A 27,061-nucleotide genomic window follows, 5' to 3' on the forward strand; every position below is an offset into this window, starting at 1 on the left:
GATTTCATGCAAACAGTCAAGGAATGTTGGAACCAACCAGTCAAAGGATCGCCATTCTATATTTGGGAGGAAAAACTCAGAAGGGTGAAAAGAGCCCTAAAAAGATGGGCCAAAACGCTGTCCAACCCAGCCACAATAAGGAAAACCATTAAAGCAGCTCTTGTTTCTCATCATAATGGTATGGAAAACGCAATGCTTACAAAGGACTCATTAGAACAAGAAACCCATTTACAACAACAATATCACAAGGCCTGTTTAGCTGAAGAAGAGTATTGGAGAATGAAATCTCGGAACCTCTGGCTCAAAGCAGGGGATAGGAACACTGCTTATTTTCATAAATAAGCCCAGGCAAGGAAATGTTTCAATACTATCTCAAAAATTAAAGAGGAGGGAGATATCCATAAGGATTTTGAGCATATAAAGAGAGTTGCGTTTACTCATTTCCAGAATCTATATAGTGAAGACAAGGACCCAAGTCACTATCTGAAGCTGTTAGTCAACATACTCTCTGTAATTTCTCAGCGAATTAATGAATCTCTGGAGGCCAAAGTCACTAAAGAGGAGGTGAAAAAGGCGCTCTTCGACATGGATCCGAACAAGGCCCCTGGGCCGAATGGTTTCTCTGCTAGATTCCTCCAAACGTGCTGGCTGATTATTGAAAAAGATCTTCTCAAAATGGTACAAAAATCCCAAAATATTCAGAAAATCGGAGGCAGTACCAATTCTGCGTTTTTAGCACTCATACCCAAGGAAAAAGGTGCCAATAACTTCAACAGATTTCAGTCGATTTCTCTATGTAATACAGGGTACAAATTGATCACCAAAGTAATTGCAAATAGATTGAAGTTTATCCTCCCTAAAATAATTCCAGAGAACCAAGGAGGCTTCATCCATGGAAGGCAGATCGTGGAGAACTTTCTACTGGTCCAGGAAGAAATACATTCAAGTCTACTCCGAAAAGAGCAAGGTATGGTGATCAAACTTGACTTAGCAAATGCTTTTGATCGAGTCAATCATAGCTTCCTTTTGAATGTTATGTGTAAGCTAGGTTTTGGAACAAACTTCATTAATTGGATCCGGGCTTGCATCTCGGAGCCTTGGATAGCTCCTCTTGTTAATGGAAGAGCCACAGACTTCTTTAAAGCCTCGAGAGGACTCAGGCAGGGGTGCCCTCTATCCCCCCTGCTCTTTGTCATCCAGGCCTCAGCCCTCAGCTTCCTGCTAGATAAAAAGTTGCAGGAACAAGAAATTAATGGTTTGCGCATTGCAAGAGGAACCAAAAATATCAATCATGCTTTATTTGCAGATGACACATTGTTGTTAGGTCCCGCCTCTGTTCCCTCTGCCACAAAGTTTAAAGAGGTCCTGGATGAATTTAGTGAAGCTTCAGGCAGTGTTGTTAACAAGAGCAAATGCCATATTTTCAGTTGGAACACTTCGCCTAGACTGCTATCTGCCATATCCAGATGTTTGGGCTTCGAAGCCTCCTCCTCCTGGTCGTCCTTTAAATACCTGGGCCTCCCAATATCTCAAAAGAGACCAACCAGCAAAGATTGGCTTCCACAGTTAGAAAAGTTCAAGGCAAAGATTCAAGCCTGGGGATATTCCTGGCTGAATGCTGCAGGCAAAACAGTCTTAATAAAATATGTTCTCAACAGCTTGCCCCTATTCCAATTCGCAGGTCTCCTCGCTCCGGCAACCATACTAAACAAAATGGAGGAATACATAAGGAGGTTTTTTTGGAAGGGAGGGAAACAAAATGAAAAAAAGATCCCTCTTGTCAGCTGGGACATCATCTCCAAGCCGCTGTGGGAAGGTGGCCTAAATTTTAAGAATCTTCGTCAACAAAATGTAGCAATGGCTGCAAAAATCGTGTGGAGGATCATTGCCCCCAATCCTGGTTGGGCTGAAAAGGTGCTCTGGAAAAAATTTCAGAGGTTCAAGATCCAGATGCTTAGAAAATGTGATTCACCTACCTAATTTGACATTCCTCAAAATTTATGACAGAGCCACATCTCTAATCACCGGCCACTCCTACTGGATACCAGGAAACGGTAAAAAATTCAATATTGGTCGGACAGAATCATGAACAAAGAGCCAATAGAAGCCAGAGCCTCCATTAACTCGCTGCATTGTTCGATGGACAGAGAAGGAATGAAATCTCTGTGGGATATTTCATGTTGGAATAACTCGATCTGGGCAGGCTGGAAGCGATTAAATGTGCCGGACAACCTGAAATCTGAGTGGACCACGCTGTTAGACGCCCTCCAAGGATTGGCTCCCATGCAATCGAGGAAGAGAGACGAGATGGGTTGGGGGTCAAAAGCCAAAGGTTATGCAGTCGCACAGGGGTATGCCAAATTGAACGAGAAACCTCACGTTCCTCCGAATCCAGCTCCATGGCAAGGCATTTGGCACCAACCCTCATGGCCCAAGGTCGATTTATTTGCCTGGGTCTACTATCACGGGAAAATATTAACTTATGATAACCTGCAGAAAAAAGGCTTCCACGGCCCTTCCATGTGTCCTCTGTGTAATGAAAGCGTTGAGACAGCAATCCACCTAATGCTAGATTGCAGCTTCTCCAGGCAGATTTGGTCCTATTTTACTCATGATTTGGACCCAAATTTCACTGTCCCTGGCTCCACTTCTGATCTTTTTGCTGAATGGTCAAACAGATTCCCAGGTCCTCCCCCTAAAAATCTGATTATCAAGGCAACATGGGCTGTCCTCCCAAAAATCATTTGTTGGCAATTATGGATAGAGCGCAACAAAAGAATATTTAGAAACACAAAACAGAGTCACAAAGTCCTGGAAACCAAGATAGAAAGCCACATAAAGGAATGCTTGATTGATATAAAAGACGACACCAACCTTAGACAACAGGATATAGCATGGGGATCAACGATAGAACTCCAATTTCAGCCAGCAGACAAAAAAGCCCTCATTATCAAAGAATGGCAAATAAGAAAACCTATGAATGACTTTCAAGAGTGGCTTAAACTACAAGCAAGGCACTTCCTATTCTTTGATGGAGCAGCAAAGGGAAATCCAGGCAAAGCTGGTGCAGGAGGTGTTTTCCTAAATCAATCCGGGGAAAAAATTCACTCCTATGCGTGGGGACTAGATTACACAACCAACATTCAAGCTGAGGCCTTGGCCCTCTTCCAAGGACTCAAGATCCTCAAAGAACTAGACATAAATGAAGCAATTGTCATAGGTGACTCTCAAGTCATTATAAATGCAATGGTTACCAACACCCCAGTACAGGACCTCAATCTAGCAAGGCTGATTACCAGGATCAAAGGTATGGAAAACAGCTTCCAGGACTTGAAGTACTATCACGTGTTGAGAATTCATAATAAAAAGGCGGACATCGAAGCCAATAAAGCTGTCCTTCTCTCTGCTGGGATCAAGCTGAAAGAGGATGAAGAATCATGGGATCCCATTCCATAAATAGACTGCTGCCATGTTCTACTGTCTGTTACTAAACCAATTTGTTTGTATTTCCAAGTGGGGGAAAATCTCCGAAATTAACTCAGTGGGGGTCTATCCAAGGAAGAAAATTGTAAGCTTCAGCTACATCCTTAGCAAAGAAATGCAGCAGGACAAAGAAGCTCAAATTGTAATCAGATTTTGGCATTCTGCCCAAGATTAATACAAAGCATCATAACCATTCCTGTAAAAAAAAAAAAAAAATCGCATTTTAATTTAATAATACTAAAATTTCATATTTACATTTATTAATAAAAAGTAAAATTTTAATTTAAACTTCTTTATATAAATATATTCTCAAAATCCCATTTCCTTGACGTTGAAGTTCTCAAAAAGTCCCAAGTGCCTAAAATGTTTCCTAGCCAATTTGTGACATTTCATTCCCATTCCTAGTCTTACAAAAACATCAAATGAGACCTTGATGTGGTTTGATAATGTCGATAACATAAAACTGATGTTTCAGATAAGACCATGCATCTGGTTTATCTCATAGAACTCCTAATGAACACTTAAAATTATGACACATCAAAAATTTCACACGATAACATCTCGTTATCAACTCTACATATAATTTCCTCAGAAGTATAATTGCAACTCAATAGTACCATGTGGTGCCATGGTGTGCACACTAATCAATATAAAAATGTACTAGTGCCATGGTGTGCACACTAATCAATATAAAAATGTACTTTATTAAAAGGAGATGATTAATAAAAAATTCGATTGTATGTGCTTTAGTTATTTCTAAATCTTTGACCCCCTAATAATTCAAGCTAATGGCATACCCCTTCAATAACTATATGTAGTTAATATTGTATAATAAACTTTGTGTTATGAAAATTGTGTGAATAATGGAATCAAATGCTTGATCTAAGTGTTCAATAAAGAGGCTCTTCAACACTAAAAACTGCACTAAGTCATCTCAAATTTCAATGCTAGTAAGGATATCAATGTTTTGATCTTGTTATTATTAGAGGTTGAATTTTCATTTTTCGCCTACATATTATTTAGAGGTTCAATTTTCATTATGTAGAGGTTCAATTTTCATTTTTCGCCTCCATATTATTAGAGGTTCAATTTTCATTTTTAGCCTCCATATTGTTAAGGTTCACAACATCTAGATTTTGGGTTTCTGATTCAACTTTCCCAAGGTTAAAAATTAACATTTTTCCATTCTAATGCGGAAAATTGAATTTTAATGGTTAGGAAGTGTATTACAAGAAATAATCAACTACTCAAGAAACATGAAATAACTAGGAAATGCATCACAAGAAATAATCAAGTATTATTTTTTGTATTTATTAGTCCCTGCCATCTAGCAATGGCCAGGGACTATAGGAATCAGTTTGGTTTGATTTAACATTAATTCTAAGTATTTTTTCGCCGAATGCCTTGGTTAGATCAAAGTTTTAAAACCAAAGTTTTAAAACGTTGTGTGCCCTCCGTCCCAGGATGACCAAGGTACTCTAGATTGTCATCTTATTTGGTCTCTTCCCGTGGCGGGAGAGGCCGGAGCATAGGTTATCTTCATTTGCCGGGTTTATTACTCGTGACCGTCAGAGCGATTTCATATGATTTCATGTATTAATGTTAAGATTAATTAACATTAGTTTGGATGGAGTTTGGATGGATTATGTGCAACTGCAGAAAAGGTTTGGCATATTCGCAGGAACTGTTTAGGTTTGTTTGGCATATTCGCAAGCGGCACATGTTCAGCATGTAGGCTCAGCATGCAGGCTGCATGCACTGCAACTGTTGCATTAAGCCAACATATGCTTCCACTGGTGCTATCTTAGCTGTTATCATACTCCCTGTTCCATTTGGTCAGGAAAGCCTCTTCGCTACTGGTTTTGGATTGCTCCAAGGCAGACCGTTCCCAGAACCTCTAATGCTCTCTACAACAACTATGTTTCTTCGGTGAGATACAATGAACAAGGTGAGATAAATAGTTTTTTAAACCTGTACTGCTTGCATACATGAAAACTCAAAATTGAAAAGTCAAACTGGAACTCAAATTAGGTAATGAACTGCCTCTTTGATGTAGTGAACTGCCTCTCACTGTTTCACTATTTTTGTATGACATCGAACTTCTATTCTGCTTTATTGATGATGCTAACTTCTTCTTGAAAATGGAAGGGAAGAGATAGCATGTTGCCTGCATACATGAAAAATCAAAGTAAAATTCAAACTGTTTTCAAACTGAAACTCAAACTAGGAAACTAACTACCTCGACAGAATATTTAATGCTATGTACTCGGTGCCTATTGCTCATTCTCACTGCACACAGATTTCCTATTATTTTTTTAAAGTTAATATTAGCTATTAGCTAAAGTCTTCAGATTGAAAACGTCCAGGAATCCAAAAATTCTGAAATCTACATTTACTCTTCTGCATTTTACTGGATATTTTTAGTTCTGCAATTAATAGAATTGGTCTAACTGAAGAAAAAAGGGAAATATCAACATTTTGTATTATCTCAAGTCTGCTATAAATACAGAGCGTCCACACTATATTCGTCATTCCATTAACTTTGGGACTGGAAGTTAAACAGTTAAAAAAAAATGGCGGAAACACAAAGGCTCAACCATTCGGCTCTGGTCATTGGCATGTTGTTGTTAATAACGAATATTGCAGTGGCATATAATGTTACTACTGGTAATAATAAGGATTTAGTAGTTTACCTCATTCATTTCTCTATGCATGCATGGTTTCTATTGGACTTTAAAAAAAATTATGAGGATTAATAAATTAAGTTTTCTTATCTGCATACTGCATGGAATCGCAGAGCCGCCTTCTTCATCGAGTCCTCAAACATGCAATTTTAATACTACTGTACAGGTTTCCACAATTATTGCATTAATTTCAAGAATTTCTATTATACCAACAGAACATAGAATATACACAGAGGACTACAAGAACATTTTAAAGCTCAGAGGGTAATATTTCATCAGACCTTTCCATAACTTGTGAACAAGAACAACGCAATTTCCAACCGGACATTTTCCTATTCTTCATCTCAAGAAATTTTGGGGAACTTGCCTTTACTTCGCAGAGGAAAGGCCATTGAAATAATGTTGCTGGTGTTCTCAGCTGGGACGCTTGCTTTGCCATTGCTGGTGCCTTTGCTAGCCTAGACATTTGTACTGACCACCAGAATATTCCAATCCACCTTCACACAACAGGCACTTTCCAAGGGCTCCAAAAAGCATGCCATCGGCACTGGCATTACATTAAAGAGAATCTGTAAGTATAAATTTGGAATATCCTGGTGCTAAGACAAGCGGCGCTCGAATTCTATGATCCGAATGGGTCTTGAACCCTGAAATCTTGAATGCTAGCCTGATGGATGATCCGAATGGGTCCTGTTTGAAGAGAATATACCTTTCTAATAATGACATTGCTGAGCTTTGCTAATAAACTGTCTGCTTCTAAGATCACCCTCCTGGATTGATTGGTTTACTGGTGCAGGAGACCCCAAGTATGCTTTGAGAGATGATAGCTTAGAATACAACGACAGAGTATGCTTAGGATATCTTATGTGCTGCTGAAACAAAAGTCATAAACTTGATACTGAACCATTAAATGAGAAACACATGCGCACTACTTACTTCAAAGAACTCGTTTTCGTTACCTAAGATCTGGTCTCATTGAATCCTAAGACCTGGTCTCAGTCTGCCATAGAAGGTTTATACTGGTGCAGGAGACCCCGAGTATGCTTTGAGAGATGATAGCTTAGAATACAACGGCAGAGTATGCTTAGGATATCTAAACAAAAGTCATAAACTTGATACTGAACCATTAAATGAGAAACACATGCGCACTATTTTCTTCAAAGAACTTGTTTTCGTTACCTAATATCTGGTCTCATTGAATCCTAAGACCTGGTCTCAGTCTGCCATAGAAAAAAATCTGGAGCTTGTCCAAAAAGCTTGGTCGGTGCCAAACCCACTAGAAATTACAGATAGAAAATATAATGGACGTCTGTCAAAATGCACTATAGAAAATATAATTCGTAACCTTATGAATGACATCTGTCAAAATGCATGCGCACACACTGCGGCAGATTGCCAACTTATGACATTTTGTCATCCCCAAGCGCCTATGTCTTTATTTGAAATAATTCATTGAAATCTTTGAATAAAATAGATTTTCACTCCGACCACAAGTTTTTGGATTATCTTATTAATTTGTTTTTTATTTTCATTTTTAAACATTACTTAACTTAATTAATCAAATACATTTGATACCACTTTAAAATGTAAAAAATAATTATAACCTTTTAAGTGTAACGCATATTTCTAAGCGAGGAATTTGGGATCGGAAGATAGGAAGGCAGGGGCACGGAGGAACTTTAGGAGCTCTAGTCCCTTATTCCCGTAGTGAAGTCTCCATTCCACTGTTTAGTACTGCGAGAAAGACAGAAATCTACCTTTAGGTTAACTTTATCGAGGAATTTGGCATCCGCAGCAACCAGAGCTAAAAAAATGATGACTCCACGTTGGTGCTAACAATTTTGAATTGAAGTCTTTCTTCAACGATTTTGATGTATGTTGTGCCATATAAACTATATCTAATACTGACAAAGCAGCATTCCATATAGTATTAGTAAATTGATAAATGTTTTCCATACATTAACAGTAAATTGATATATGCATTCCAAGGCAACGAATTGATATATGTGTTCCATATCAGTAAATCGATATATGTGTTATGCAACTTTCTTTCCTTCTTGCGTGATGCATTCTCGACATATTTGTTCCAAAGCAACATTATTGGGTTATGAAACATTCTTGCATTGACTATCGTCCTCATTCTTGATGTCGTTCCATAGTGTTAGTTTCACATTGTTCCATATAACATATTGATTGCAGCACTTGTCAACCATATTGCATATTGTTCTAATACATACCAACAATGTTCTAATATGTAAGCACAGAGATAGCTCTCCTTTAAAAAACGTTATGCCATAAAATTTGTTCTACGCTCTCTATAAAAATGCTATACGATAAACAACGACTAAATGCAACGTAATGAATGCTTTATTGAGCCAACGTTTTTGTATTGAGCCAATTGCATAATGATTTGGAACATTGTATTGGTACCGAAGAACCTAGTATTGGTTACTATCGCCGCCATATAGGACTTCTCTATTTACTGGATTGTTACGAGGGCACGTCGACAGCTCAAACGAAGGTTTTTATGGATACCGAATAGCCCCAGATTCTTTAAAGCAACGGATTCTTGACATTATGTGAGCTCGATCCTCCATTTGCTTTTCATGCGATAGCATATTTCTATACCAGATTCTTGAAAGCACAGGTCTGCCCATTTTGTTAAACTCACTAATCTTGATCCCATAAAGAGCACATGATTGATTGACTACCTCGTATAGATATCTTACTCTGCCACTGGAGGTTCTGAAACAGGCTATAGAGCTCTCTCGGAAATTGGTCCTGAAACTAGATTTTCACCTGTCCTTGCTTATGGGTAAACAACTAGATCAACCGTCTAAACTATTGATCAACCCAATCTACCTATGCTTATTTTGCTACTACTTCTCCTGGTCTTGCTTATACATCTGGATTTGCTACTGTTGGTTTCAAAGTGTCCACTACTTCCTTACTTTGATGCTTGCTTTGCTCCAGCTAGCTATGCTTTTAGTTATTCACCACCACCTAATTTTGAAGCTGCCCTTGACTATGCTACTATCTATGCTTATATGCGTATGGCTTATTCAATGCTCAAACCCCCTTCCAATCAAGGCAGAAATGCGTATGGCTTATTCAATGCTCAAGCCCCCTTCCAATCAAGGCAGGGACTAGCTGCGATGGAGCCTTTCTTGTTTTATTAGTTTTTTTATTGGAGCAGTGCAGTAATGGGTGGAAGTACGGTGTTTTATTAGACATTGCTTTTGGAAAATTAATGCTTCGAAATATTTTAACAAGATTTTCCAGGTGTAAAGTGTGCCATTGAACGGTTTAACGTCAAAAGTTTTATTTAAAAATTAGCCCAACCGGAATTTCTTTACAAAATTTCCCAATTGTTCAAGTGTAAAGTTTGGTAATGATCGAAGTACGGTATTTTTATAATCAAAATAACAGCGAACACAATGTTTTTTGATTAATTTTATTTTATCATAGTTCCGTTTTTGTCTTTTGAATCGAAGTACGTTTGTTTGTCTGTGTTGGAAAATTAAGGATTTTACAATATTTGTGGTGTGTCTAAATTTCTATCCTTATCGGCGCGCACTAAATACGGAGACTTCATTGACTATAAAGAGAAATCGCTGAGTTTTCTAACGTCGGGATTTTTTTTTTTTGTAAATGGAAAACACTCAACAACAATATAATTAATTGCATAAATCTTCGTTTGAAAATGGAAAGGAATTTTTTTTAACAAACCATATTAATATAGTAGAAATAAAGGTAAAGAGGTTGTTTTAAATATTTAGGTATCTATTTTATAATATGGTTTTTAGAATTTTAATTCAATTATGATTTATAAAAATGAAAGAAATATAATTTGATAATATTTTTTTAATATTTATATAGATAAGTATGTTTATTTTGGAATAGGGTTTTGGGGATTTTAATTTAATTATCAATAATGATTAGATAGATTTTAAAGATTGCATTTGCTAAATATTTTTAATAATAGTCATAAATCAAAGATTAAGATTTATCTCAAAAGTAGTTATTTTTTCGCTAATTTTTTAATTAAATTGATAAAAAAAAATGTCATATGAGCATGTGCCATATGAACTTGAGTTATGATTTTTTGGGCAGATAGTATTAATAACCTATCGTATTGGCCCATGGTATTGTAAAAAAACCTATTTATAAATTAAGAATTTCCATAGTAAAGTGGAGGTGAAACTACATGGTTAAGAAACTTGTTACATGTTTTTTTAAAGTTATATATGTTTAACTTATATATTAATTCTTTAGTAAATTAATTGTTTTGATGTCTATTGGTATTTACCAATCATTTAATCTGTATAGTTGCAGTAGTTTTAAATGAGTTTTGGAGTTTAAAATAGAAAAATGGCAGTTACTATAAATTATTAATAAAATGGATAACAATATATTTTAAATTAATTCATCAAAATAAAGATAAAATTTTTGGGTATGCAAATGAAAAATGAAAAGACTAGAATTATATGGGAACGATAAGAAATTAAATAGACTAGAATTATATGGGAACGATAAGAAATTAAATATTGTAAGATTATGAGTTTTGTATGATGTGGGCAATGTGAGAGTGAATCTTTAGAAATTATAGTTTCCGATTAAGTTCAAAATTGAGTAAATTGAGTATATAATATGTTGTATCTCTGATATAATAATGATCAGCTATTATGCCAGAGCAACTAAGATAATTGTTTTTGGGGGTTTTGTTTTAATTTGGGGGACCAATGAATGAAACAGATATAGAACTGATGTGCCTAACCTCTTGAATAATATCAATATATCAGTAGAGGGTTGCTATAAATATTTACACAGTGAAATAGCTTTTATGATGATGAGTAGAAATAGAAAAGTAATATGATTGCCACAATTTTCAAATCGAAAGCTAGATAATCATAAGTATGAAAACCCTCAAACTATGTTTAAAGGTTTGAGAAAATACACATGAGCTTACAAAAGATGCTGATGATTTATGGATTTTGAGGGAATTAATTAAACAAACAGTCCATTAATTCATTCTCTTTATAGATTATCACTTCAGAAGCTTATAGGAATAGATTGAAATACAATTATTCCTACCTAGTTATCTTTGCAAGACACAAGTATATGAAGAAAAACATAATGAATGACACTGGAAACACTTATAGGAAACACAAACTGTGCAAAATAGAATTCAGAATCCTTTGCTTCATATTAATGATCCAGAAAGATTAATTACATAAGATGTCTAGAAATGCTTCTTCAAGGGTGCAACCCTTTAATAACTCATGAAGAGAGTTATTTATATAACAATAGGACAAAAATATCCTGAATCGCTTTTACAAAAATAGATTATTACAAAATAAAAAATAAAACTGCCTAATGATCTGGCACTATTTTGGTGCTGTGTTGTTTGATGACTATTACTGAAAAAGTTGAAAAATGGTTGAAGTTGGCTAACTGTTCCCTCAAAAACTGAATGTTGTTCAATTATCCTTAATCAAGTAAATTTTTTAATTCTTCCTGTTAGCCTCCTGTTGCAACAGGGTATCATCTTTCATGATTGACATTTTTACATGCCAAATATGTCATACTTTGCAAGCTGCAGTGTTCCATATTTCCATATGAGACCAAAGAAGAAAGCCATGAAGTGTGCTGGTCCAAATGCCACTGTTGATTCCATTTTTGAGGAGTTGTCCCAGTTTTGAAGAGTTTTCATTTAAGGGAGGTCCAAACAATCTAATCTTGGTCTCCCTAGGTTTCAATTTCCTATTGTAGAATATAGAGAATGCATCTGTCCAAACAGTTTAACCTTGGCAGATTTTGTAGATAGGTAGAGAAGCAAAGGGACCCAACTGTTTAATCTGGGCCCTGGCAGAAATAAGTGTAGATTTAGATAGGAAACATTCAAAAGAAAAATTGTAATTCTGGGTCTGCAAGTCTAAGTGCACCCTAAATAGAAAAGAAGAAAAAATGTTAGGAAAGTAGGGTGGGTAGGTAGCTGTGGTTGCAGAAAGGTGATTTATGATCAATTTTGTGTTTCAAACTATGTTTTATCTTTACAGATCACATTGCAAGTAGTTTTCATTTAGAAAGAGATCAAAGTTGGACATCACTAACTTCCCCTTCTTCTAATTCCCCAAGTCACTTACTATCTCCCCAAAGAGGACAAGATCTGCTTGATTCCTCTTAGTTTCATCATCATCCATATCAGTCACCTTGATGAAGATCTCCTTCACTCAAGGATCTCAGTTCTTTCCAAGTTCTTTTCCCCAAAATTTAGCCTAAGGTCCCTGACCTTAGCGCCTGCTTATCACCTTCATATTAACTACTAACAGTATTATATAACTCCCTAGCAGTTTTCCCCTTCCCCTATTAAAACTATGTACATAAAACTCCCCTATGTAAATATTCCCTCCCTGGCATTATAGCCATATTTTTTTTAAGTCTGGGGAAAAAATAGTCCATCTGGGGCTGTTTTTAACCCATCCGAGTCATAACAGGGATTAATCTGACACCTGGTCAGACTAATAACCTCTCCCCTAGCCCTAAAACCCTCAAAAACCCCCTAATTCACCCCCAAACCAAAGTTCTGTACATAAAATCCTAAACCCGCGCGCATTTAACCCATATTTTACCCCTTACCCTAAGTCCCAACTGTAAATATTAACCCCGCCCGTGTTAACCCTCATAATCCACCATTCCCTAAGTTATAACCCACCCGCACGCTATATTAAAAACAGAATATGCTGCGTATATTCCCCGCCCTAACTACCCGCCACCTCGCACCGACCGCCGACCGTTGGATCGCCCACCCCGCAGATCAACGGTGGGCGGGCCGTCCCATCCCCGAGCCGCCCGAGCTTTAGCGTCCGGGAGATGGGCGGTATTGCCGCCGTACCTCCCGCCACGCGTCAAGCGTTGGGCTGTGGCGGAGGCCCCCCTCACGAAACCACCATCTCCAAAAAGCGGTGCGCCACAATACCGCTTACCACCTCCTGCCCTGTGACGTCGCCGCTTACGTCACCCCCTGCACAGTCACCGCGACACGTCAACCGCCTGCGTGGCCTCCTGCCACCATGTCGCCGAGTCATCTGCCTGCGTGGCCCCTTGCCACGTGTCATGCCACGTCACCGACCGTACATGATGACGTCATCCCGCCACGTCATCATGCTGACGTCACCCGCCGTACAACGTCACATCATGCTGACGTCATCAGCACTTTTTTTGGCGCGAAGGAGCAAAAGTCGCACTTCGGAGCCCCGGAATCCAATTCTGAGGCAGTTTTTGATGAGCGATTTGCGCAAATCGCTCATCGCAATATTTTTTAGGCCAAAATGGAGAATCTTCAGGGAATCTTCAGGGAATCTTTTCATCATACGGCCCCAAGAAGCCCAAAAGGCGCAAAAATGACTCGTTTTCTTCGCAGAGCATACTGAAAGGAGTAGAATACAGTTCCAGAGGATACAGAGGCCGAACAGCGGCCATTAACTTGTGATTAGACCCGCAGCAAAGAAGAAAAGTGACCCAGTTCATCTGTCAGAGAGTATCAGAGGAAAGAGAAGCAGCAAAGTGTACCATTTAAATTGTTTAATGGAAACCTTCAGTTCCCAAAGCAGGTTAACATTGAATGGCCGCCAATTAAGTCAAATCAGGCATCATCAGCCCATCCTTACCTTCAAATCACAATTAAGGCATTCAAAGCCACAGGACAACAAAGAAGCAGAAACCCATGTACATTTATTTCAGAAGCACCAGCACCAAGCCACCAAGGACTACATAAGTTATTCAGTTTTGATACGACCGCCCCAGCGCTGCCTGAGATATTTTCATGCATTTATTTCAGATAGGAGTAGGTAAATTAATTATTCTTTATGACCTAATTAGGTCAAGATGTAATAAAGAACTCTGTGGATAGAAAGTTTTGCCCTATATATACCACCCTCTGTATAGTTTTAAGGGTTGGTCGATTGAGAATTTTCACTAGAGACTCGCACTGTATACCTGACTGTTTCTATAATCAAAGATTGCAGAAAGTTTGGAGAGCAGACTGTCTGTTGTAAATGAATGTTTTGGAGATATGAAGATGGAATTCTTGTGCTGCAGCCTGAAGCAATAAGTGCATCTTACCTCTGTTTTATTGTTATCACTATCTAAATAGCAGAAAGAAAGAATAGCCTAGAATTAGTTTAAATACTCTCTATGCTCAATTTCTGCTGTTTCTTTATGTTTTCCTCTGATTGAATTGGTTATGAATATGAATTCCTTCTGGCTCATGTTTACCCCGATTCACCTGTGTTGGCCAATTATCTAGGGATTCTTAACTGCCTCTAGGTAGCGCCTTGTCATTTTCCCTTGTTAAGCATAATTGAGAGATTCTTAACTGCCTCTCATTACTTAGCATTTCTTTCCATCCCTTAAACCTGAAACATTGTTTCATGCTCAGCTATCTTGCTCCATTTTCCCTCACTGTTATTAAGGAAAAGCACCAACAGTTTTTCTCCTCGACTCCACGCCCAATGGTTTGAAACCCTTAGACTATGCCTTGCCTCTCTATCTGAAAACATCAATTTTCCCACCAAAAACAAAACAAAAACCCTCTGAACTCGAGACCTAGCCTAAAATCCTTTTCAAACAAAGCTAAATCTGAAAGAGAGAGCCCTCTCTGATTGTAGGTGGGCTAGAACCTACAGTCCAAAGTTGGTTAGTGGTTACCTCGGCCGTATGCTTTCCAGAGCTTAAGGACAACCTGAGTGATAACATAATGGCAACTCCACTTAGGACTCTAATCCTCAGAAAGTTTTATTGATTAAGTTGGAAAGCTCCACTGGGGACTTCCTCAGATAGTTTCACGAAGAAGGTAAGAAAGCTCTGCTGAGACCATAAATCAAACTTTCCAATTGTTGTTTATCTCTTAAAACTACAGATGAAGCCTGAATGTCAGCCAGGAAGCCTTTGAGACTGCTTTTTGCTTTGCATTAACAGGAGTAAATAAATGTTGCTTCAGTCAATCTTCATGCTAGTTTTAAGTTACAAAAAAGTTGTCCCATATTTTAATTAGTTCCTTGTCGATTACAAAAACATTCCCAGGAAAAATACCCAAAAAAACAATTCGGACGCTGGCTCCCAAGAAAAATCTACGATATACAAGGTCAAATTCAGACCCCAACCCTCCAGCTGTTTTTGAAAACCCTAATATAATCCCAAAAATCCTTAGGAAGCAAAAAGGACAGGAAAATTTTGATGATTTGAGCCCTGAAACAACTTACCCTAGCCGTTTTCCGACTCCTGTCAAGGTTTTGTTCCGTTCAACCCCTATTTCCATCAGTTCATCATCTACATCCTGCAGTACTCCTTCTACACCTTCATTCGCTGCACATACTAACACCACTGTTGTTTCCAGCGTTCCAGTTACTCCTGTGATCCCCGTCACTCCAGTTGTTCCAATTATCCCCGTTGTTCCACTAATACCTGCCAATATGGCTAATAGATATGCACCCCTGCAATTACCTGCTAATGCTGGGGTTTTACCTCAAGAGTATCAATCTAAAATAACATATTTTGATAGCACCGGTCCTTTCACAGCCATTCAGCATACCAAAAAGATGCAAGACTATTTTGAAAACTATGAGATAGACGATGATAGAGTAAGGATGAGAATTTTTGTTCAGAGTTTGACAGGTGATGTAAGAACTTGGTTCAGATCACTTGCTGTAAATTCCATAACCACCCCAGATGAGCTTTACCAATCCTTCACCAACATATGGGAGAAAAAGAAAGACCCCTTGCACATACTAGCTGAATATGATACGATCAAACGAGGTCCTCAAGAGACTGTTCTGGAGTACTGTGCAAGATTCGATAATGTATATAATGCAATACCACAGAACTTAAGACCTCCACCTGATCTGGCCTTGTACAAATTTCCTGACGGATTCGATCCGGATATGGCATACCAGTTAAAAGAAAGAGCTCCTCAAACCCTTGCGGACATGCAAAATGTTGCTGTCAGTGTAGAAGCCAATTTAATTGCCAAAAGAAATCGAGCTAGAATGGAAAGAAGAACCACCTTTAAAGAAGAACCCTCAGCCTTTGACCAGAAGCTTGATGCTATTATCAATGGCCTGCAAAGGCTAGGAGAAAGAGTAGAAAATGTTGAGAGAAAAGCATCATGGGAAGGACAACAGTCTAATACCATAAGGAACCCAAATTTTAGAAAAACACAGAACACAAATGCTGGTAGGCCTAACCAAGACCATGATATAAGACCCCCTTTCCAAGATAATTATGTTGAAGGATCCACTTCTAGTCAACCCATAGAAGACACTCACATGAACTTAATGGATCTAAAGGGTGAGCATCAAACTGTCCTGTCCCAAGAAGACCAAAATGAACCCGATTACAATCAGTTTCAGACTAAGTCTAGCGAGTCTTTTTATTTTAAACAAGGCTATGATACCGCTGTGTATGAGGTACACAAACAATATAAGCTGAGAACTAGGACCATTAACATTTCCGAACCTAGTAAAACAAAGGATGGAAAACAACCCAACAAGATTAAAAACAAGGCTGTCATAACAGAACCAGCTGATATACCTGTTCCAAACCCGCATCAAGTGACTGTAGAAGACATAACAGACTCACAGCCTTCGGTTGAGCAGCCTTTGCCACTTTCCTCCTCAAAAGAAAATTCAAACAGTATCCCAAAAAGCACTCCTGAAACTGAAAAACCGCAAGCAAAAACCTCCCATAGCAGTGATAGACAAGAGCAGATCGCTGAGAATTCAAATGAAACAGAAAAAACTACTATTATCAACACCAAGACTCCACTAGAAAAGCCATTTAACTTAGAGGTAGAGATAGGAAAACTCAAGATAGCCATTCCTCTTTCAGAACTGGCTAAACACGATGTATATAGGCAGCAAATTCAAAAGTCACTTCAAATTCCAGAAAACAAGGATGATGTAAATGTTTTAGACAATACCCCAGAGCTGCTATTTGGCCCAGAAGTTAACGGAAAATCAACACATGGACCTATCCCACCCTTTTATGTCAGTTTGCATATACATGACAAAGTTTTGCACAATGCTATATTTGACTCAGGGGCATCGCACAATCTTATGCCCAAAGTAGTTATGGAAAAACTAAATCTTGATGTTACAAGACCTTACAAAGATCTGTACTCATTTGACTCAAGTCAAGTGAAATGTTTAGGCCTCATCAAAGACTTGTGTGTCTCCTTAGTCCAATATCCCAACAAGACCATCCTCATGGATGTAGTGGTGGCTGACATTCCACCAAAGTACGGTATGCTCCTGTCAAGATCATGGGGAGCAAAGTTACAAGGATCCCTTCAATTAGACCTTTCCTACGCCACCATTTTAGTCTTTGGGCAACCAAAGAGACTGTACAGAGAAATGCTGATGAAATATGTGGTGAGTAGCAAGAGCAGGCCTAAAAATTTTCCCATTTACTCAATCCACTCTGATATGGATTCATTTATTTTATTTAATCATGATACAAATGCTTCAATGGATAATGAGCCCTTCCCTTTAGAACAACAAGCACACATCAACGAAGAATCGGTTGCACATACCCACGAAACTGTCACAGCAGCTGATGCAACCAGCCTACCAAAAGAAGTTCCCCAGACAGAAATTTTAAATCTGCCCAATCCTAAAACAGCTCAATCTCTTGATACTGACCATAAGCAAGAAATCACATGGTATTTAGAGTTTGATGGCTCTGTCAACAAGTTAGGAGCAGGTGCAGGTGTCTGGATTCACAACACATACAATAACCATGCAGAAGGTCATGCCTACATATTGAATTTTAAATGCACAAATAACATGGCAGAGTATGAAGCTCTGCTTTTAGGCCTTAAACTGCTAAAAACTCTAGGAGCTGTAAAAGTGTCTATCTTAGGTGACTCTGATCTAGTTATACAACAGATGAAAGGTAATTTTGTTACCAACGACAACAGAATGAGAGCCTATAGGGGTGCTGCTACAAACATACTCTAGGCATTCACTGAATTCAAGCTTGACAAGATTTCCAGAAATCACAACATTCATGCACATAGCCTAGCCACCTTTTCTAGTACATGTAAGCTTCCTTTTGACCCAAACCATCACTTCACGACTGAAATAAAACATAGGCCTACGGTCCCAAACAATGTTAGAGATTGGAAAGTATTCGAAAATGATGCCCAAATTAACAGTGTCCTTACCCTTGAGCATGAATTTTCAAATATTAACATTGACATGGATGCTATGACAGATACAGAACACCAAACAAATGAAACTCAGCAAGATATAACAGCTGCAACAGCCAAGCAAATCATGAGACCGACTGTTTTTGACAAAGAAAACATAGAACAACTGAAACAAACACAAATAGAAGAGATAGACAAAACAGAGGCAGAGGTCATTGACTTGAAAGATAATTTTTTGCCTGCTGGCCTCACCCCTTTGGAAGATATGTTTGATGCTAATGACGTGCCCAGAAAGCCGAAATTGCAGCCCATAAACACCGAAATAGAAGAACACAACATTGGGACAGTACAAAAGCCAAAAATGATCAAACTGTCCGAAAATCTACCACCCGATCAAAAGCCCAAGTACATTGACTTATTCAAAGAGTTCCAAGATATATTTGCTTGGAGCTATGAGGATTTGAAATCCTATGATACCTCGGTGATCCAACACACCATTCCTTTAAAACCAAACCAGAAACCCTTCAAGCAGAAACTTAGAAGAATTAACCCCATGCTTCTTCCCCCGATTGAGAAGGAAGTAAAGAGGATGTTTGAAGTAGGCATAATAGCACCCATCAGATTCTCCGAATGGGTGTCCAATCTTGTTCCTACGAGAAAAAAGACAGGTGAAATCAGAATTTGTGTAGATCTCAGAAATTTAAACCAAGTCTCCCTAAAAGACCATTACCCTTTGCCTAAAATGGACCACATATTGCAGAGAGTAGTGGGATCATCTAGAATCTCTTTGCTAGATGGTTTTTCAGGTTTTAACCAAATACTTGTTCACCCAAACGATCAAGACAAAACTGCTTTTACTACACCCTGGGGAACATTCAAGTATGTAAAGATGCCATTTGGTCTTAAAAACGCTGGTGCTACTTTCAACGAGCAATGGATATTGCATTTGCAAAATAAGTACATGAATTCCTAGTTGTCTACCTTGATGACTTAACCCCATTCTCCAAATCTGATGAAGAACACCTCAAGCATCTTAGGCAAATTTTCATAACATGTAGGAAATATGGCATTTCCTTGAACCCCATGAAGTCTCTGTTTGGCCTTGAATAAGGCAAATTACTTGGTCACATCATATCAAAGGATGGGATCAGAATTGATCCTGAAAGAATACAAGCCATCCTCCACATCCCATTTCCAAGAAACATTAAAGAGCTACAAGCATTCCTTGGGAAAATCAACTTCTTGAGAAGATTTATTCCAAATCTAGCTGAGCTGATAAGATTGTTGAGCAACATGTTAAAGAAGGATGCCAAGGTAAAATGGTCTCTTGAAACCAAGCAAGCATTTGAGAGTATCAAATCAGCCTTAACACAAACCCCTGTCCTAACTAGCCCACAGTTTGACAAAGATTTTATCATATTTTCGTTTGCATCTAATCACACCATAGTTGCTATCCTTTTGCAAAAGGATGAGCAGGGAGCTGAAAAGCCAATTGCTTTTTTCAGCCGAGCCTTAAGAGATGCCCCGTTGAAGTACCCAATCATGGAAAAACAAGCCTACGCACTTGTTAAGGCCATCAAGGATTTTAGAGTATACATACTGTATTCACACGTAATTGCCTACGTCCCACACGCTACTGTAAAAGACATATTGACCCAAGAGGGATTAGAAGGCAAAAGAGGTAAATGGATTGCAAACATCCTTGAATATGACATAGAAATAAAACCAACCAAGCTGATAAAGGGACAAGGTTTAGCTAAACTGATGTTCGAGATGAATTTTCAAGCCTTAGAGATTAATCAGCTGGACAATGAACCGGAGCTGGCGACTCCACAGATCAGTGAGATCTTTTTACAATCCCCGTGGTACGTTGATATATGCTTTGTATTGTTAAACCTATGTGCTCCCCCAGGATTGTCCAAGACCAAGAAAAGATTTTTGAAAATGAAGGCTTTAAAGTTTTGTGTTATAGATGGTGCATTATTTTGGAGAAATCATGAAGGCATATTGCTTAATTGCTTAACCATGAATGAAACTAACAACGTCATGAAAGAATTCCATGCAGGTGACTGCAGAGGACATCTGTATTGGAAGTCCACTGCTGATAAAATTCTAAGGGTTGGCTTCTACTGGCCCACTCTTTTTGCAGATGTAAAAAAGTTTTCCATATCATGTCACAAATGCCAAATTTTTGAGGGCAAGAGAAAATTGTTGCCCCTTCCCCTTAAACCAATCTCCAACGAAAAACCTTTTCAACAATGGGGTCTTGACTTCAATGGATAAATCCATCCCTCTTCCTCAGGCCAGCAAAAATGGATTCTAATAGCCATTGACTATTTCACTAAGTGGGTTGAAGCCATTCCCTGTAGACAAGCCAATGATACCATCATTATCCAATTCCTTGAGTGCAATATCCTTTCCAGATTTTGCTGCCCTGAGAAAATCATCACTGACAATGTCGCTGCCTTTAAGTCCAAAAAGATGATCAATTTTTGCCACAGATTTCATATTACCTTGGGCCACTCCACAGCCTATTACCCTCAAGGCAATGGCTTGGCCGAATCATCTAACAAAAGCCTCATCAATATCATAAAGAAAGTTCTAGAAGAAAACAAGAAGAACTGGCACAAAAAACTGGTAAATGCCCTATGGGCAGAGAGACTTTCAAGCAAAATATCAATTGGGATGAGCCCTTATGAGCTAGTATATGGCATGGAGGCTAGATTTCCTTCATCCCTGGGCATTCCTACTATCAAGCTGTTACAAGAGATTCAGGCTGAACCGAATGACATTCAAAGAAGAATCAATCAGACCATCCATCTGCAACAAACAAGAGAACAAGTTTATGATAGAGCTCAGATTGTGCAAGAAAAGCTCAAAAGGATGTTTGATAAGAGAGCAAAAGCTGAAGATTTCAATGTTGGTGACAAAGTTCTAAAGTGGGATTCAAGAAGAGAAGACAAGGGTAAACATGCCAAGTTTGATTTTCTATGGAAAGGTCCATTTGTAATTTCTGTTGTTCAGGGAAACAACACTTATTTTCTCAGATCAATAGAGGACAACACTGTTGAAGAAGGCCCTGTGAATGGCAGGATGTTGAAACATTATCCTTGTTGTTGAAACAATGCAAATTCTATAAACACCTTTGTACAATATTATTTGTAAATATCAGCACTCAGTTTTTATGTTTGTATAAATAGACCGATTGTCTAAAGATTGACAGTAAATTCGGTGAGGACTCAGCCGATGCAAATTTTCCAGTCTCAAGAGTATCAAAACAGAGAAAAATGTTCCGTTCATATCAACACCTTGCTCAAAGCAAAAGCAAGGCAAGCACAACAGTTTGATCCTTGTTCCTAAACTATTTTAAAAGGCACATTCCGGCAGCATTGTGCATAATTATCAAGCACGCAGAAGAAAGCAGGCGATGTTGTACCATTCACAGAAAGCTCAGTTGAGGAGGAGTTATTCATAGTTCAAAGTTTCATATTTTTAACAGCTAGAACAAAGAAGAATTTCCCAGTCTACAACAAAAAACAGAAGATCAAGGCAGTCTGACCTGCTGTTCTTGGCTTTTCACAAGGAAAAGCCATCCCCAAGTGGAGCCACTGTTAGCCTCCTGTTGGAACAGGGTATCATCTTTCATGATTGACATTTTTACATGCCAAATATGTCATACTTTGCAAGCTGCAGTGTTCCATATTTCCAGATGAGACCAAAGAAGAAAGCCATGAAGTGTGCTGGTCCAAATGCCACTGCTGATTCCATTTTTGAGGAGTTGTCCCAGTTTTGAAGAGTTTTCATTTAAGGGAGGTCCAAACAGTCTAATCTTGGTCTCCCTAGGTTTCAATTTCCTGTTGTAGAATATAGAGAATGCATCTGTCCAAACAGTTTAACCTTGGAAGATTTTGTAGATAGGTAGAGAATCAAAGGGACCCAACTGTTTAATCTGGGCCCTGGCAGAAATAAGTGCAGATTTAGATAGGAAACATTCAAAATAAAATTTGTAATTCTGGTTCTGCAAGTCTAAGTGCACCCTAAATAGAAAAGAAGAAAAAATGTTAGGAAAGTAGGGTGGGTAGGTAGCTGTGATTGCAGAAAGGTGATTTATGATCAATTTTGTGTTTCAAACTGTGTTTTATATTTACAGATCACATTGCAGGCAATTTTCATTCAGAAAGAGATCAAAGTTGGACATCACTAACTTCCCCTTCTTCTAATTCCCCAAGTCACTTACTAACTCCCCAAAGAGGACAAGATCTGCTTGATTCCTCTTAGTTTCATCATCATCCATATCAGTCACCTTGATGAAGATCTCCTTCACTCAAGGATCTCAGTTCCTTCGAAGTTCTTTTCCCCAAAATTTAGCCTAAGGTCCCGGACCTAAGCGCCTGCTTATCACCTTCATATTAACTATTAACAGTATTATATAACTCCCTAGCAGTTTTCCCCTTCCCCTATTAAAACTATGTACATAAAACTCCCCTATGTAAATATTCCCTCCCTGGCAATATAGCCATATTTTTTTTAAGTTCGGGGAAAAAATAGTCCATCTGGGGCTGTTTTTAACCCATCCGAGTCATAACAGGGATTAAACTGACACCTGGTCAGACTAATCACCTCTCCCCTAGCCCTAAAACCCTCAAAAACCCCCTAATTCACCCCCAAACCAAAGTTCTGTACATAAAATCCTAAACCCGTGCACATTTAACCCATATTTTACCCCTTACCCTAAGTCCCAACTGTAAATATTAACCCCGCCCGTGTTAACCCTCATAATCCACCGTTCCCTAAGTTATAACCCACCCGCGCGCTATATTAAAAACGGAATATGCTGCGTATATTCCCCGCCCTAACTACCCGCCACCTCGCACCGACCGCCGACCGTTGGATCGCCCACCCCGCAGATCAACGGTGGGCGGGCCGTCCCATCCCCAAGCCGCCCGAGCTTTAGCGTCTAGGAGATGGGCGGTATTGCCGCCGTACCTCCCGCCACGCATCAAGCATTGGGCTGTGGCGGAGGCCCCCCTCACGAAACCACCATCTCCAAAAAGCGGTGCGCCACAATACCGCTTACCACCTCCTACCCTGTGACATCGCCGCTTACGTCACCCCCTGCACAGTCACCGCGACACGTCAACTGCCTGCGTGGCCTCCTGCCACCATGTCGCCGAGTCATCTGCCTGCGTGGCCCCTTGCCACGTGTCATGCCACATCACCGACCGTACATGATGACATCATCCTGCCACATCATCATGCTGACGTCATCACTGACGTCACCCGCCGTACAATGTCACATCATGCTGACGTCATCAGCACTTTTTTTTGGCGCGAAGGAGCAAAAGTCGCACTTCGGAGCCCCAGAATCCGATTCTGAGGCAGTTTTTGATGAGCGATTAGCGCAAATCGCTCATCGTAGGATTTTTTAGGCCGAAATGGAGAATCTTCAGGGAATCTTTTCATCATACGGCCCCAGGAAGCCCAAAAGGCGCAAAAATGACCCGTTTTCTTCGCAGAGCATACCGAAAGGAGCAGAAGATAGTTCTAGAGGATACAGAGGCCGAACATCGGCCATTAACTTGTGATTAGACCCACAGAAAAGAAGAAAAGCGACCCAGTTCATCTGTCAGAGAGTATCAGAGGAAAGAGAAGCTGCAAAGTGTACCATTTAAATTGTTTAATGGAAACCTTCAGTTCCCAAAGCAGGTTAACGTTGAATGGCCGCCAATTAAGTCAAATCAGGCATCATCAACCCATCCTTACCTTCAAATCACAATTAAGGCATTCAAAGCCACAGGACAGCAAAGAAGCAGAAACCCATGTACATTTATTTCAGAAGCACCTGCACCAAGCCACCAAGGACTACATAAGTTATTCAGTTTTGATACGGCCGCCCCAGCGCCGCCTGAGATATTTTCATGCATTTATTTCAGATAGGAGTAGGTAAATTAATTATTCTTTATGACCTAATTAGGTCAAGATGTAATAAAGAACTTTGTGGATAGAAAGTCTTGCCCTATATATACCACCCTCTGTATAGTTTTAAGGGTTGGTCGATTGAGAATTTTCACTAGAGACTCGCATTGTATACCTGACTGTTTCTATAATCAAAGATTGCAGAAAGTTTGGAGAGCAGACTGTCTGTTGTAAATGAATGTATTGGAGATATGAATATGGAATTCTTGTGCTGCAACCTGAAGCAATAAGTGCATCTTACCTCTGTTTTATTGTTATCACTATCTAAATAGCAGAAAGAAAGAATAACCTAGAATTAGTTTAAATACTCTCTATGCTCAATTTCTGCTATTTCTTTATGTTTTCCTCTGATTGAATTGGTTATGAATATGAATTCCTTCTGGCTCATGTTTACCCCGATTCACCTGTGTTGGCCAATTATCTAGGGATTCTTAACTGCCCCTAGGTAGCGCCTTGTCATTTTCCCTTGTTAAGCATAATTGAGAGATTCTTAACTGCCTCTCATTACTTAGCATTTCTTTCCATCCCTTAAACCTGAAACATTGTTTCATGCTCAGCTATCTTGCTCCATTTTCCCTCACTGTTATTAAGGAAAAGCACCAGCAGTTTTTCTCCTCGACTCCACGCCCAATGGTTCGAAACCCTTAGACTATGCCTTGCCTCTCTGTCTGAAAACATAAATTTTCCCACCAAAAACAAAACAAAAACCCTCTGAACTCGAGACCTAGCCTAAAATCCTTTTCAAACAAAGCTAAATCTGAAAGAGAGAGCCCTCTCTGATTGCAGGTGGGCTAGAACCTGCAGTCCAAAGTTGGTTTGTGGTTACCTTGGCCGTATCCTTTCCGGAGCTTAAGGACAACCTGAGTGATAACACTTCCCAGCATTTCTTATCTAGGATAGAAATATTTGTTACCCTCCTGTAGATTTCATCCATCTCGGTATATTTAGTAAAAGTGGGTTTTACCAGAAATATATGCTTGATTTCAACCAAGTTGAAGAAAGAATCCCTAAGTGTTTTTACTATGAGAGCTGGTGTTGCTGATCCTTTTATATTGGAAACTAAAGTTCTTTGACAATCTCCTCATTGATCCTTGGTAATGGAGCGTTGCTCATAAAGTTGAGGGCTGGATGAATAAATAGTTTCTTATCTAGGATAGAAATATTTGTTACCCTCCTGTAGATTTCATCCATCTCGGTATATTTAGTAAAAGTTGGTTTTATGAGAAATATATGCTTGATTTCAACCAAGTTGAAGAAAGAATCCCTAAGTGTTTTTACTATGAGAGCTGGTGTTGCTGATCCTTTTATATTGGAAACTGAAGTTCTTTGACAATCTCCTCACTGATCCTTGGTAATGGAGTGTTGCTCATAAAGTTTAGGGTTGGATGAATAAACAGTTCTATGAACTACTTATATGTGAACTCTTCTTTCTCCTTCATCCCCATTGAAGTCCAGAAAATCACTGACTGTTGTTGTCCTTCTTCATCAAGTTTCTGCAAAGGAAATGGGAATTTGTCTGCCTGAAAATATATAAAAAGATACAAAAGTACTGAAGCATACTTGAATACTTCTTTAATGTTAAATTTGAAAAACTGTTCATGTATGGTTTCAGCTATGAAATGACTGAAATCATAAATAACAGTAGGCTTAGAATCAGAAGAAAACATGGATAAGAAACCAAGGATGGCTTCATTGACAAATTGATCAGAGTGATAACCAAGCAAATAGGACAAGATAGTAGTAATATGCCTGGTTCTATCAGGAAACATGGATGAACCATATGGGGGATTTCTCTTTGGTAGAGGACAACCAATTGTTAAAAACAGTTCCAGGGTCTGGGATCTCTTGGTAAAGTCTATTTTGTTATAAGCTTCTATTAGGTTTTCATCGGAGAAAGGATGAGTTGGTGTAGTGGTAGGGGCCTCCAACATTTTCTCAATTGAATCAGCGTTAATGGGACAGAGGATTTCTCCAGTAAGTGAGATAATTGCTCTCTGGCTAGGATCATAGGATTCATGGCATTTTCTCACAAACTCTGGAGCTCTGTGTATTTTTGGAAAAATATAGTGGGGTAATTGGGATTCCCAGATCCCAATTTCATCACTCTGGTCAATTAGCTGATCTTCCCACCAATAATAAATTTCAAATAAATCAAATTGAGAATAAGTCTCAACGATTTTGCAATCCTTGTCAACTAATGGAGTATGGTGGAAATCAACCTGTGGGTGAATTAGAGGATTTTAAACCTCTGCAATTGTTTTTCCCTTGGGAGGCATTTTGTCAAACAAAACTGCAGACTGTAAATGACAAAATGATTAAAGGAGGTACCAGAGTGGAGACAGGCAACTGGTAAGTGAACCTGGAAGATGTGCTTGTGAATAGGACAAGTGGCTGCTAGAATGTTGGACGGTAGCTGAGCTGTTGAGTAGGCGGGCTTGAAGAATAATCTTGGTCATAGAAGTTAACTGTGTAACCTTTGAAATGCATGACATAGTGTTTATAAAGAGAAAAAATGGAGTGGGAGGGTGGCGCAGAACATTTGAAAATTCATTAATTATCCAACGGGTTAATTAATAGACATTTGGTTATAAATGCGCGGGAGTGGAAATGAATGGGCAAAAAATAGGCAACAGACGATCGGACGAGAGATATGAAGTGAGACGTGATGTGGGGCAACGATAAAAGGCTATGAAGGATACCGCTTTCGGGG

The sequence above is a fragment of the Pinus tabuliformis genome, chromosome 4_2 (genome assembly GCF_031772625.1).
Source record: "Pinus tabuliformis cultivar Carrire ecotype Pingquan chromosome 4_2, CPIR1, whole genome shotgun sequence".
In the NCBI taxonomy this organism is placed as follows: Eukaryota; Viridiplantae; Streptophyta; class Pinopsida; order Pinales; family Pinaceae; genus Pinus; species Pinus tabuliformis.